Source organism: Vigna umbellata, chromosome 9 (genome assembly GCF_029865625.1).
Source record: "Vigna umbellata cultivar VRB3 chromosome 9, Vumbellata_1.0, whole genome shotgun sequence".
Taxonomy (NCBI): Eukaryota; Viridiplantae; Streptophyta; class Magnoliopsida; order Fabales; family Fabaceae; genus Vigna; species Vigna umbellata.
In genome coordinates this window covers 38,237,780-38,252,266 of record NC_142173.1, presented here as the reverse complement: position 1 = coordinate 38,252,266, position 14,487 = coordinate 38,237,780, and positions in this window count along the sequence as shown.

The window sequence follows — 14,487 nt, the reverse complement described above, 5'->3', positions numbered from 1 at the left end:
GGGCTGCCTCCTCTCCTCCACAATACTGTCTGTAATAGGCCTCATCTATAGCTTTTCTTGGCCTCTCAAATGGTGGAACAGAAGTGTCCACCCCAGCTAGCTTGCAAAGGTGAGTGATCAAAGAAGGATGTCCCAGTGGTGCTTTGTTGTTTGAGGTGTTAGCACACACACTAATCTCATCAGCTATCACCTGCCCAATATTAACATTCAAGTTTCTGATAACACAGTAGATGAATAGTGCCCTGCTGAGAGTAATATCTGACACATGTGAACATGGCTGAATGTTGGCATGAGAAAACGCCATCCAATACTTTGCAAGAGGAGTCAAATCTGTCCTCCTAATGTTAACCACAGAGCCAGATCTATTCCTTTGGAAGTGTCCTCCAGGTATACACAATACTCTCTCCACATCCTCATAATCAGCACCTTCCTCCATGCTAAGAGCAAACTGGCATTGTTCACCAGCCCACACAGTATCCAGAAAGTTATTTATGGAGTCAGGATCATACCTGATAGCATGGCCTCTAACATAGCCCAAATAATTCTCAGCTGGATAATCACCAATCTTCTTTGCATTGGTGTAAAATTCTTTCACCACAGCTATGTTGGCAGGTGATGGATAAGTGGCTAGCTTCCCCCAATCATTCCCTAACACTTGCTCTCCAAATTGAGGAGCAAAGTTAGGTATCATTCCAACCTTTCTCTCCATTAGAAGTCTCCTGTCCTGAACCACCCTAAAGTGCTTCTCATGTTTCCTAGAGAGGAACCTGCCATTATGGGGCTGCTCTGGTTCCTTTTCCTTTCTCTTGGTTGCCATGGTTTTCAATCTCTTTCCTGAAGAGGATGCCATTCCTGCATTCAAACATAAATCCAAAACCACAGAACATGATGTTAATCATTAGTAAACTCAAAACAAAACTCCTTTTGAAACTAAACCACCGCTGAGGGCCAGAATTTCCCCTCAGCGCCACCAGCGCCACATTCCAACACGCAAAAATCAGAAAAAACCAAATCTGGCAGAGTGCCGCTCAGCGGTAATTTACCCCTCAGCGGTAACTCTGCAGATTTTTGAAAAATCAGTTTTAAAGCTTCCCTAACTCCACCCAAATGCAATTTTCAGTTTTCCAGTTCATAATCATGCAGTTTTAATCGGTTCAAACATCAAATATATCATCAAATCATGCATAGAAATCAAAACCCCTAAATATTCATGCTTTGACAATCACATTCAAATTCAAGAACCCTAGAATGAACAAAATGCATTTTACTTACTTGGGTGGAGATACTAGATGCAATGAGAATGCCTTCAAACTAGAATGCTCTCTTCCAACCCCAAACTTTGATGGCACACTAGTGAAAAAGTGAATAGAAGAGAGATTTTCTTAAGAGGGAAGAGTGAAAAGATGTGGAAAACCTAGGAGAAGAGGTGTGGAAGTGTTTATGCAGAGAAGAACTTGAAAGAGTGTAAAAACGCGCAGCTTAGGGTTTAAAAATACCCCAATGGGCTCGGGTTCCGCTAAGGGGAACTTAAGCCCATCTGCGTTAGTACCGCTCAGCGGTAAATGCCGCTCAGCGGCACTTTCGTGATGTGCCCTTCTCCTTCTTTTCTTGACCTACGTGCCTTCCTAGCATACCCCTCATAGGTTCCCTGCAATTCAATGTTAAAAATGCTTATGCAAACCCTAACTAAAATAGACAAACAGAAAACAATCAATCAACTGGGTTGCCTCCCAGGTAGCGCTTGTTTAACGTCACGAGCCTGACCCAAAATCCACCAACACCCATCAGTAGGTGTTTCAAACTTACCAGCACCCATCAGTAGGTGCAAAATCTTCTCACCAACACCCATCAGTAGGTGTTACAAACTTAGTATCCTTCAGTAGATACTTAATCACCTAGCATCCTTCAGTAGATGCTAGATCCAACAAAATAATGTCCAGAATAATGTTCACAAATTACAAAACCAAATCAAAAGTTTGTAAATCCACTGGGTTGCCTCCCAGCAAGCGCTTCTTTAACGTCATTAGCTTGACCCAGTAAAGCTCATGTTCCTTCTTCTTTTTCTTCTTTCTACTGAACTTCTTCAGAAATTTGATCAAACCAGGAACCTGTTGCAATGTCTCAATCATAGGAACTTTAATCTCCAATTTCTTGAAGATTTCCATAAAGCACTTGAATTTCTTTTCCTTCCTATGATTCTTCTTTAGATGAGGATGTGATTTTTCATGTGATTTCTTCTTCTTTCCTCTCATCTTCTTTTTCTTCCTTTTTCTCTCCCTAAATTTTCTCTTTTTCTCTTCTTTTAATTTTTTCTTCCTTTCTCTTTTTCTCCTCAACTTCTTTATCTTCACACAAATTTTCTTTCTCTCTTCTCTCTCAACCAATTCTTTTTCTTTTTCTTCATCTTTATCTTTCTCACTCAACTCTTCTTTCTCTTTTCTCTCTACCCTTTCCTCATCTCCCTCTAATTTTTCCTCATCAAGAATCTTGTCACTTTCAGTGATAATGACTTGCCCTTCCTCCTTAAGGTTAACATCAGTATTAACATCATCATTTAATATCTGACTAATGTGACGAAGTTGCATCTCCATTCTTTTACATGATTCTTCAATGCTTTTCTGAGTAGAGTCGGAATTTTTCAAAAATCGTTGAAGGGTGTCCTCCAACCTATCCAAACTTCCTGATAGAAAGGGTTGTTGCTGCCATTGTTGTTGTGGTTGGTTCTCAAATTGTCCAGCAGCTTGCCAAAATTTGCTTTGATCCATGCTTGAGTGAGGTTCCCACCATTGGTTGAGATTACTTTGGTAGAATTGAGTGCCCCTATAGTTAAACTCTTGACCAAATTGCATTCTGCAGACATTAGGCACAAAACTCTAGAAAATATTTGTTAGCACAAAAAGATAGAGAAGAAGATATAGATTCAAAAGATAAAAGATTCAGAAGATAAGATAGAATAAGATAGAATAAAATAAAATAAAATAAAATCTAACCTAATCTAAAAAGATAAAATAAAATCTAACCTAACCTAAAAGATAAAAATAAAATAAAATCTAATCTAACCTAAAAAGATAAAAAGATAAAATCTAATAAAATAAAATAAAATCTAATCTAAAAAGATAAAATAAAATCAAATCAAATAAAAACCGAAAAATAAAAAACAGAAAATAAAAATAGAAAACAGAAAAACAGAAAACAGAAAAATAAAATAAAATCAAATAAAATACAAACTGAAAAATATAAACAGAAAAATAAAATAAAATAAAAATTCGAAATTTAAAATAAAATAAAAAAAATAAGTCAAAGATAATCAATAATCACACAAATTAACCAGTTAAACCACGAGTCCCCGGCAACGGCGCCAAAAACTTGATGGACAAATTTGTAAGCACCAAAATATGATGTCACAAACTTGTTTCACAATCGGCAAGTATGACCGAATCGTTCAAGTAATAAAACTTGGTAAGACCAAGTATCGTTCTTCCCAAAGGACTCACGGCCTAGTTTAGTTATGTGGTTTCTTGATTAACTAAGACTTACAAACGAAATATTTGAGTTTAAAATGCAAGACAGAAAATAAACATGTATGCATGAATTTTGATCAATGGCAAAGACAAAAGATAAACACTTTCAATGGAATATATGAATGAATATGTTGTTGGGGGTCAATTTCATCTCATCCACTCTCATATATTTTAGGAATTCAACATTCAAATCATCATTGTTAATGCCACTCTCTAATGTACCATTCTAGATGGCTTCTCCCTAATCAAATAGTTCATACAATTCCTAGCATTCCTAATGATTAGTTCATGAGTGCAGGAGCTTAAAGGCAACCAATAGAATATTGTCAGTATAATATTGGGAGAAATTCCCCGGATCTAGACTTCCCCGTACGTGTCCGTATCGACAAAACCAATAATCATGCATTAGAATGAGTTAAACAATGCAAGCATTGAGCAAAGAGGAAAAACCCTAACTAATGATGAAAGAAAGCATATGTCTTAATTCAAAGATGTACTCAACAGATTCCATATATGAGAGCTTCAAGAGATTACATTGATTCCCCAACAAACATACAAGGTTTAGTTCACCATATTCATGGTGAACCTAGATGAATAACAATGAAAGTATGAAAGAATAAACCCAATAAAGGTGAAGAGGTAGCCTGAGCATCCAAGATCCTCCTTCAAAGGGGTGAAAGAGAGAGTGTTTGCCTCGTTTCTGCCAAAGATCTCTAACTAAAGGACGTGCAAGCCCTTATATACTAATCTAGAGTTACAAAAGATTACAAAAGCCCAAGCCCAAAAAGTGCCGCTCAGCGCCATTTACCGCTCAGCGGTGGTTACGCGTCTTCTTTCTTCCCCTCAGCGGCCATTTGCCCCTCAGCGGTTCCAACGCCACCTCTTGAGTGCCGCTCAGCGGTAGTTTGCCGCTGAGCGGTGCCTTCGACTTCTCTTTTTGCACTCTTTCTTGTCTTTTCTAATGTCCTGTCTCTCATTCTTCACTTCTTTCACCAAATTCACCTCAAAACCTGCACAAAAACACTCAAATCAAGCATAAACCTGTCCAGCTCTCTTATTTCTGAAAATATAAACAAAATGCATGATTTCAAGCTAGTTTCTAAGTCTAAAGGTTGCTTTTAGTATCACTTTTAAGCATGAAAATAACAGTTTTTCAACTGTTATCACACCTCCACTTCTTTGGACACCCCGGAAATGAAATCCACGCCTCCTCTCTCATCTTAGTTTAAAGTATATTTGATGTGGTATTTTCTTCTGACCTCCAAATGTCCCAAATATTATCCAACAATTTCTCTACAATTAATAATGCAAATAATTAGCTCAAATAATTCAAATTAATTAAAATAAGAATTTTTTGTCAAATTAATCACAATTAGCAAAAACGGAAAAATACCGGACATTTAAGCACAATTCCCTAATTAAATTCGGTACAATAAGCTAAGTGAAATTGAGAAAATATTGACTCATCATTCCACTTTGTCAACTTCGTCAACTTCGCCACTTCCTTCACTTCGTCCACTTCTTCCACATCGTCAACTTCGTCCTCTTCCTCCACTTCCTCCACTTCGTCAAGTTTGTCCACTTCGTCACCTTCCTCCACTTCCTCCACTTCGTCAAGTTTGTCCACTTCGTCAACTTCCTCCACTTCCTCAACTTCTTCCTCCACTTTGTCCACTTCCTCCACTTCGTCAACCTCGTCAACATCGTCCACTTTATCCACTTCGTCCACTTCGTCAACTTCGTCAACTTCGTCCACTTCGTCCACTTCGTCAACTTCGTCAACTTCCTCCACTTCCTCCACTTCCTCCGCTTCCTCCGCTTCCTCCGCTTCGTCCACTTCCTCCACTTCGTCCACTTCGTCAACTTCGTCCACTTCGTCAACTTCGTCAACTTCCTCCACTTCCTCCACTTCCTCTGCTTCCTCCGCTTCCTCCGCTTCCTCCGCTTCGTCCACTTCGCCACTTCGCCACTTCCTCCACGTCTTCCACATCCTCCACTTCCTCCACTTCGTCCACTTCGTCTACTTCGTCCACTTGGTGGACTTCGTCCAGTTCCTGCACTTCATCAACTTTGTCCACTTCGTCAACTTGTTCCATTTCGTCCCCTTCGTCTAAGTCGTCCACTTCCTTCACTTCCTCCACTTCCTCCACTTCTTCCACTTCCTACACTTCCTCCAGTTCCTCCACTTCGTCCACTTCCTTCACTTCGTCAACTCCGTCCACTTCGCCACTTCGCCAACTTCCTCCACTTCGTCCACTTTGTCCACTTCGTCCACTTCGTCAACCACGTCCACTTCGTCCTCTTCTTCCATTTCGTACCCTTCGTTTACGTCGTGCACTTCCTTCACTTCCTCCGCTTACTCCACTTCCTCCACTTCTTCCACTTCCTCCACTTCGTCCACTTAGCCACTTCTCCACATCCTCCACTTGCTCCACGTCCTGCACTTCCTCCACTTCCTCTCCACTTCCTTCACTTCGTCAACTTCGTCCACTTCATACACTTTCTCCCCTTCCTCCGCTTCCTCCGCTTCGTGAACTTCGTCAACCTCGTCCACTTCGCCCACTTCCACTTCCTCCACCTCCTCCACTTCGTCAGCTTTGTCCACTTCCACACTTCCTCCACTTCGTCAGCTTTGTCCACTTCGTCCACTTCCACACTTACTCCACTTCGTCCACTTCGCCCACTTCGCCCACTTCCTCCACTTCGTCCAATTCGTCCACTTCGTCAACTTCGTCCACTTCATCCACCTCCTCCACTTCCTCCACTTCGTCAGCTTTGTCCACTTCCTCAACTTCCACACTTCCTCCACTTCCACCACTTTGTCAACTTCATCCACTTCGTCCACTTCGACCACTTCGTCCACTTCGTCTTCTTCTTCCATTTTGTCCCCTTCGTCTACGTCGTCCATATCCTTCACGTGCTCCACTTCGTCCACTTCCTCCCATCCCTCCGCTTCGTCCACCTCGTCCACATCGTCCACCTCGTCCACTTCGTCAACTTCGTCCACTTCGTCAACTTCGTCCACTTCGTCCACTTCGTCTACGTCATCCACTTCCTCCACTTCGTCCACTTCGTCCACCTTGTCAACTTCGTCCACTTCGTCAACTTCGTCAATTTGGTCAACTTCCTCCACTTCCTCCACTTCCTCCGCTTCCTCCGCTTCTTCCGCTTCGTCCACTTCGTCAACTTCGTCCACTTCGCCACTTCTCCACATCGTCCACTTCGTCAACTTCGTCCACTTCCTCCACTTCCTCCACTTCCTCCACTTCCTCCACTTCGTCAACTTCGTCCACTTCGCCTACTTCGCCCACTTCCTCCACTTTCTCCACTTCGTCAACTTAGTCCACTTCCTTCACTTCCTCCACTTCCTCCACTTTGTGAACTTCGTCTACTTCGAACACTTCCCCCACTTCCTCCACTTCCTCAACTTAGTGCACTTCCTCCACATCCTCAACTTCCTCCACTTCGTCAACTTCCTCCACTTCCTCCACTTCCTCAACTTCGTCCACTTCGCCCACTTCCTCCACTTCCTCCACTTCCTCAACTTCTTCCACTTCGTCCCCTTCGTCCACTTCGTCCCCTTCGACCACTTCGCCCACTTCCTCCACCTCCTCCACTTCCTCAACTTAGTCCACTTCCGCAACTTCCTACAGTTCGTCAACTTGCTCCACTTCCTCAACTTCCTACAGTTCGTCAACTTGCTCTGCTTCCTCAACTTCGTCCATTTCCTCCACTTCCTCCACTTCGTCAATTTTGTCCACTTCGCCCACTTCCTCCACTTCGTCAACTTAGTCCACTTCCTACACTTTGTCAACTTCGTCAACTTCGTAATTTCGTCCACTTCGCCCACTTCCTCCACTTCCTCAACTTAGTCCACTTCCTCAACTTCGTAACTTCGTCAACTTGCTCCACTTGCTCCACTTACTCTACTTCCTCCACTTCGTCCACTTCGTCAACTTCGTCCACTTCGCCCACTTCCTCCACTTCCTCCACTTCCTCAACTAGGTCCACTTCCTCCGATTCCTCCACTTTGTCAACTTCGTCCATTTCTTCCACTTCCTCCACTTCCTCAACTTAGTCCACCTTCGCCACTTCCTCCACTTCCTCCACTTCTTCCTTGACTTTATCCACTTCGTCCAATTCGTCAATGTCGTCCACTTCGCCCACTTCGCCCACTTCGCCAAATTCGTCCACTTCCTACACTTCCTCCATTTCCTCCACTTCCTCAACTTCGTCCACTTCCTCCACTTCCTGCACTTCTTCCACTTTGTCCACTACGTCAACTTCGTCCTCTTCCTCCACTTCCTCTACTTCGTCCACTTCCTCCACTTCCTCCACTTCGTCAACTGCGTCCACTTCGCCCACTTCCTCCACTTCCTCAACTTAGTCCACTTGCTCCACTTCCTCCACTTCGTCAACTTTGTCCATTTGTTCCACTTCCTCCACTTCCTCAACTTAGTCCACTTTCGCCACTTCCTCCACTTCCTCCACTTTTTCCTCGACTTTATCCACTTCGTCCACTTCGTCAACTTCGTCCACTTCGCCCACTTCGCCATATTCCTCCACTTCATACCTCTTCCTCCACTTCCTCCACTTCCTCCACTTCCTCAACTTCGTCCACTTCCTCCATTTCCTCCACTTCGTCCACTTCGTCAACTTCGTCCACATCGTCCATTTCCTCAACTTCGCCCACTCCGTCAACTCCGTCAACTACGTCAACTTCGTCCACTTCCTCAAATTCCTCCGCTTCCTCCACTTCCTCCACATCGTCAACTTCGTCCACTTCGCCACTTCCTCCACTTCCTCCAATTGCACCACTTTCTCCACTTCCTCCCATTCCTCCTTTTCGTCCACTTCCTCCATTTCATCCACTTCATCCACTTCGTCCACTTCGTCGACTTCGTCCACTTCGCCCGCTTCCTCTACTTCGTCCACTTCCTCAACTTCGTCCACTTCGTCCACTTCGCCCAGCTCGCCAAATTCCTCCACTTCCTCAACTTCGTCCACTTCCTCCACTTCCTCAACTTCGTCCACTTCGCCCACTTCCTCCACTTCCTCGACTTAGTCCACTTCCTCCACTTCCTCTACTTCGTCAACTTCGTCAACTTCGTAATTTCGTCCACTTCGCCCGCTTCACCCACTTCGTCCACTTCCTCAACTTAGTCCACTTCCTCAACTTCCTCCACTTCGTCAACTTGCTCAACTTCCTCCACTTCCTCCACTTCGTCAACTTCGTCCACTTCGCCCACTTCCTCAACTTCCTCCACTTCCTCAACATAGTCCACTTCCTCCACTTCGTCCACTTCGTCAACTTCTTCCACTTCCTCCACTTCCTCAACTTAGTCCACTTCCTCCACTTCCTCCACTTCGTCAACTTTGTCCCCTTCTTCCACTTCCTCCACTTCCTGAACCTAGTCCAATTCCTCCACTTCCCCAACTTCCTCCACTTCGTCAAGTTCCTCCACTTCGTCCACTTCGTCCACTTCGTGCACTTCGTCCACTTCGTCAACTTCGTCAACTTCGTCAACTTCGTCCACTTCACCCACTTCGCCAAATTCCTCCACTTCCTCTACTTCCTCAACTTCGTGCACTTCCTCCACTTCCTCCACTTCGTCAAATTCGTCCACTTCGCACACTTCCTCCACTTCATCAACTTAGTCCACTTCCTCCACTTCCTCCACTTCCTCCACTTCGTCAACTTCGTCAACTTCTTAATTTCGTCCAGTTCGCCCACTTTGCCCACTTCCTCCACTTCCTCAACTTAGTCCACTTCCTGGACTTCGTCAACTTGCTCCACTTCCTCCACTTCCTGAACTTAGTCCACTTCCTCCACTTCCTCCAGTTCCTCAACTTAGTCCACTTCTTCTTAAACTTTATCCACATCGTCCACTTCCTCCACCTCCTCCACTTCGTCCAGTTCGTCCACTTTGTACACTTCCTCCATTTGCTCCACTTCATCCACTTCCTCCACTTCCTCCACTTCCTCCACTTCCTCCACTTCTTCCTCCACTTTGTACACTTCATCCACTTCGTCCACTTCGTCCACTTCATCAACTTCGTCCACTTCTTCCACTTCCTCCACTTCCTCCACTTAGTCCACTTCCTCCACTTCCTCCACTTCCTCCACTTCGTCAACTTTGTCCCCTTCTTCAACTTCCTCCACTTCCTGAACCTAGTCCATTTCCTCCACTTCCCCAACTTCCTCCACTTCGTCAAGTTCCTCCACTTCGTCCACTTCGCGCACTTCGTCCACTTCGTCCACTTCGTCCATGTTGTGAGGGTCGCACCTCTCAAAAAAGTTGTGCATTAAAGAATGCAGTATAGTGCTAGGAAGTGACTCCTAGGTCGTCTCTCAAGGACCAATTTGCAGTTCAGTCTCAAATCAAACACATAATGAGGGAGTTTTGGTGAAAGATTTTTACTTTGATGTGGTAAAATTAAATTAAACTGAAATTAAATAAAACACAACCGAATATAATTGAAAGGATTAAAGTGCATGAAAACATTTAAAGAAAACAGTACAATAGATAAATATTCAAACACAATTCAAGTTATAGAAATGCAATACTTAAGCTAAAACATTAAATGCAATATTGTAAGGTAAACATTAAAACAATGAATCTAAAAGAAAGAAGAAATATGGATGCAACCCGTGAACGTGACACCACGTCTCCTCCAACGTACTTCACTTTTTTTTTTCAAATAACAATTGCCCACCGCTGCACCATCTTCATTCAATTACTAAAAACAATAAAACTTTCTATCCTTCAACATGTCCCATCACCTCACAATGCTTCACATTCACGTGGACACACCTTACTTCTAAATTGAAAAAAACGTGAGCACTTAAGGAATCAAAATAAGTGACAGCAAATAAAATAAACTAAAACTACTCCAAGCTAGAATAAAAAAATTGGAAAGCATCCTAAACAAATAAAAGTGTGTTGCGGCTGCATCAACTCAAAGAAATAAAAGAAAAATTAATCATGTAGACCTCTTCTTCTTTCTTTACGTAAATCACCAACCTTCCTTCCACTTTTGCTTTCCTAAGTGGATGAATTCTTCTCCACATGGCAGCTGCACCGTGACCCCACTTACCTTCAAAAATCATGCTCTCTTCTTTCATAAAGGAAAGGAAATAATTTGACACCATGAGCATGTTCTTTTAACTAAAATAAATTAACTTTTTCTAAAAGAAACCAGCCATCACCGTGAGCAACTCTTCGTGGCTTCCCATCAACTTTCAACTAATCAATTCTTCATTTCTCAAAGCATTTAATTACCAAATGAAAATGATAAAGGCTGCCAGCAGCACACTTTAAGACTAATATAAAAATAAAAATATGGTTCAAACATGAAGACAAAATCAAGAATAAGACTCTTCAAAATTCTTCTCTGTTTCAACATAGAAAAGAAAACAAAAAAAAAAAAAACCTTCTACACTGCTATCACCATGCGTCTAAGAAAAGAGAATGAAATGCTTCTCTTCCCTGGTTGAAGTGTGCTTCCAGCTTGCAAAGAGTAAATGTATCACTTCCAAAATCAATCATGTGCTTTCTTGTTACTACCCGTAACCCTCCATGCTAAAATGTCCGTTCCTTATAGGTGGCGGCTGGTCCCCTCCAATGAACGTGGCTGCCTCCCTCCTAGGTCACCTCCTTTTTCCAGCTCTCCCCTCTCTATGGATCCGTTTCTTTTCTGCTCCTCTGGACGCTCTTGGAAAGCTGCTGGACTTCAAAGTTGGACACAAGGTTTCTGGGTGCACCCCCCTTCCAAGCTGAATTTGTCCGTGGGTTTCTCTTTGCTGGGCTGCTTGCTGGACACACCCCCTCTTACGTGGGCTGCTGCTGCTGGATGGTCATCTTCTTCTTATGCCAAAACCGTATTCTTTCCATTGGCAAATTTCCTTCAATGCAAAAGACAAAAGAAAAATGGGGCCCTTGTGCCATTATGCCGTGACACTTAGAGAAAAAGAATGAGAATGTGCTTCCTCCAAAACGTATTCCTTCTCTCCAAGAACTTAGAAACCACTTTTAAGAGAAAATGTGGTGGCCCCGCAATGTGTTGTCTAGCTAAAAAGTTGAATGTTCTATAAGCTTTTTCCATTTGCTTGGATAATTTACTTACGTGCAAAAGTAAGTATGGGCCCTCCAAGCATCTTACATACCTACATATTTTAAAGCCAATGTGGTAGTATCTTCTCATGACCGTGAAGTCTCTCCAATTTAATGTGCACTTTCCAAAATGAAAAGTCCATCCAAAAATGATTTAAAAACCTCTTGGACGGTTTTCATGAGTGTGTGCCACTTCATCATCATTCAAACAATTGCTTCTTTCCATTTTTACGTAAGCTTCAAAGTGGTGGCCCCTCTATTATGTGCTTCCTCCAAAACGTATTGCTTAAGACCGTGAGTGCCTCCCAAGCTGTTGGATTCCTTGTTTAAGAGTGTTGGAAGGTTTTAGCACTGTCCAATGATCAATTCCAGCCACCACAATTACTAAACAGCAAGCAAACAATGCAAACAGATTAGAAATCACTCAAACAGTAATCACTGGACTGACATATGAGAGTAAAATAAATACTGGGAACAGCACAGAACGAATTTGAACAAAGTAAAAACTATACGTTAAAATAGACATCTAGACGAAACTATGAAAAAAAATTGCATGGAAAACGGATAAGAATTGAACTCAAACGAAGACACACAAGTTGACACAACATTCACGCGGCAGCCAGCGAAAATAAAAAATGGCTAGATGCATTGGCTCAATTGCCATTTCTCATTTAGCTTTCAAATGTCCCAAAAAGTTATCCAAAATTTTCCCGTAATTAATAATGCAAAATAATAAGCTCAGATAATTCAAATTAGTTAAAATAAGAATTTTCGATCAAATTAAGCACAATTAGGAAAAACAGGAAAATACCGGACGTTTAAGCATAATTCCCCGACTAATTCTAGCACATTAAACTAAGTGAAGTGAGGAAAATATTGGTTCATGTGTCCACTTCGCCCACTTCGCCAAATTCCTCCACTTCCTCCACTTCCTCAACGTCCTCCACTTCCTCCACTTCGTCAAATTCGTCCACTTCGCCCACTTCCTCCACTTCCTCAACTTAGTCCACTTCCTCCATTTCCTCCACTTCGTCAACTTCTTAATTTCGTCCAGTTCGCCCACTTTGCCCACTTCCTCCATTTCCTCAACTTAGTCCACTTCCTCAACTTCCTGGACTTCGTCAACTTGCTCCACTTGCTCCACTTCCTCCACTTCGCCCACTTCGCCCACTTCGCCCACTTCCTCCACTTCCTCAACTTAGTCCACTTCCTCCACTTCCTCCAGTTCCTCAACTTAGTCCACTTCTTCTTCAACTTTATCCACTTCGTCCACATCGTCCACTTCCTCCACCTCCTCCACTTCGTCTAGTTCGTCCACTTCGTACACTTCCTCCATTTGCTCCACTTCGCCCACTTCCTCCACTTCCTCCACTTCCTCCCCTTCCTCCACTTCCTCCACTTCGTCAACTTCGTCCACTTCACCCACTTCGCCGACATCTTCCACTTCCTCCACTTCATCCACTTCCTCCACCTCGTCCACTTTGTCAACTTCGTCAACGTTGTCCACTTCGAACACTTCGCCCACTTCCTCCACTTCCTCCACTTCCTCCACTTCCTAAACTTCGTCCACTTCCTCCACATCGTCCACTTCGTCCACTTCGTCAACTTCGTCCACTTCGCCCACTTTGCGCAATTCCTCCACTTCCTCCACTTCCTCAACTTCCTCTAGTCCTCCACTTTGTCAACTTCGTCCCATTCGTCCATGATGAAAGGGTCGCACCTCCCACAAAAATTGTGCATAAAAGAATGCAGTATAGACTAGGCAGTGACTCCTAGGTCGTCTCTCAAGGACCAATTGTGGTTCAGGTAATAGGTCGAACACGTTAGGGGGGGGTTTGAAAAGGTTTTCCAAAAATTAAAGAACTTAATAAAGACACAGATGCAAACAAACTAATTTAAGCTAGCATGGTTATTAAACTAGGACTATTAAAAGCCTTAGATAACATTCAAACATCAAACACTGTTACAAACTGATTAACAAACACAGTTAAAAATAATTAAATGCAACACTAACTCAAACACATAAACTCAACCTATTAATTAAATTAATTAAAAACCAAAGAAATCAACAAGCCTAATTTAATCCTAGCAAATTACTTGTCATAATGGCAATTAACAAATGAATTTAAAAGTCCAATTGGCCAAAGAAAGAACACATGGCCGTGAGTCATCATGCACCCAAGTCAAACTTCAATTTCACCTTAAATAAGCCACAAAATGTGTTGACTTCTTCTCCCATGTGCACCATTTTTCAAGAAATTAAGCATGTGCCTTCCACACTCTCCAAGACCGTCCCCTCTCTCCTTCCATGCAGCAAAGAAATGATTTTATACACCAAGGCACACAATTTACGTGAACCACCAAGTGGAAATGCCAAAAAATGCTTCAAAGACCAATGTGCAAATGGAAGATACCATGGGTGCTCCTACCAATGTGCCAAGTAAGCTAAATCAATGAAAACAAACTCTAAAAACCTCCATTTCTCATTGCAATTCACGGCTGGAACAAGCAAAAGCCAAATCTCAAAGTGGAAACATTCCTTGGGTCAAAACAAGCATCTTTTGTGTTGGTCCAAAAGTGGTAAAAATTAAATGAAGCAATTTCCTCTCTCCTACAAACTCCAAACGTTTTTCTTCAAGAATTATGCATCCAAAAGCTTTCTTCCACTCTTCCATACAGAGAACAACTTCAAGAAACCAAAGTTAAAGTTTCAAATGAACACAAGAACAATAAACCCAAACTTCTACTCATCAACCCATCTTCAACACTACCATTTCTTCAAGTTTCTTTGCAAAAACGAAAATAATACTTAGACCATCATTCCAGTTCTGTCCAGCCTCCATAACATCACC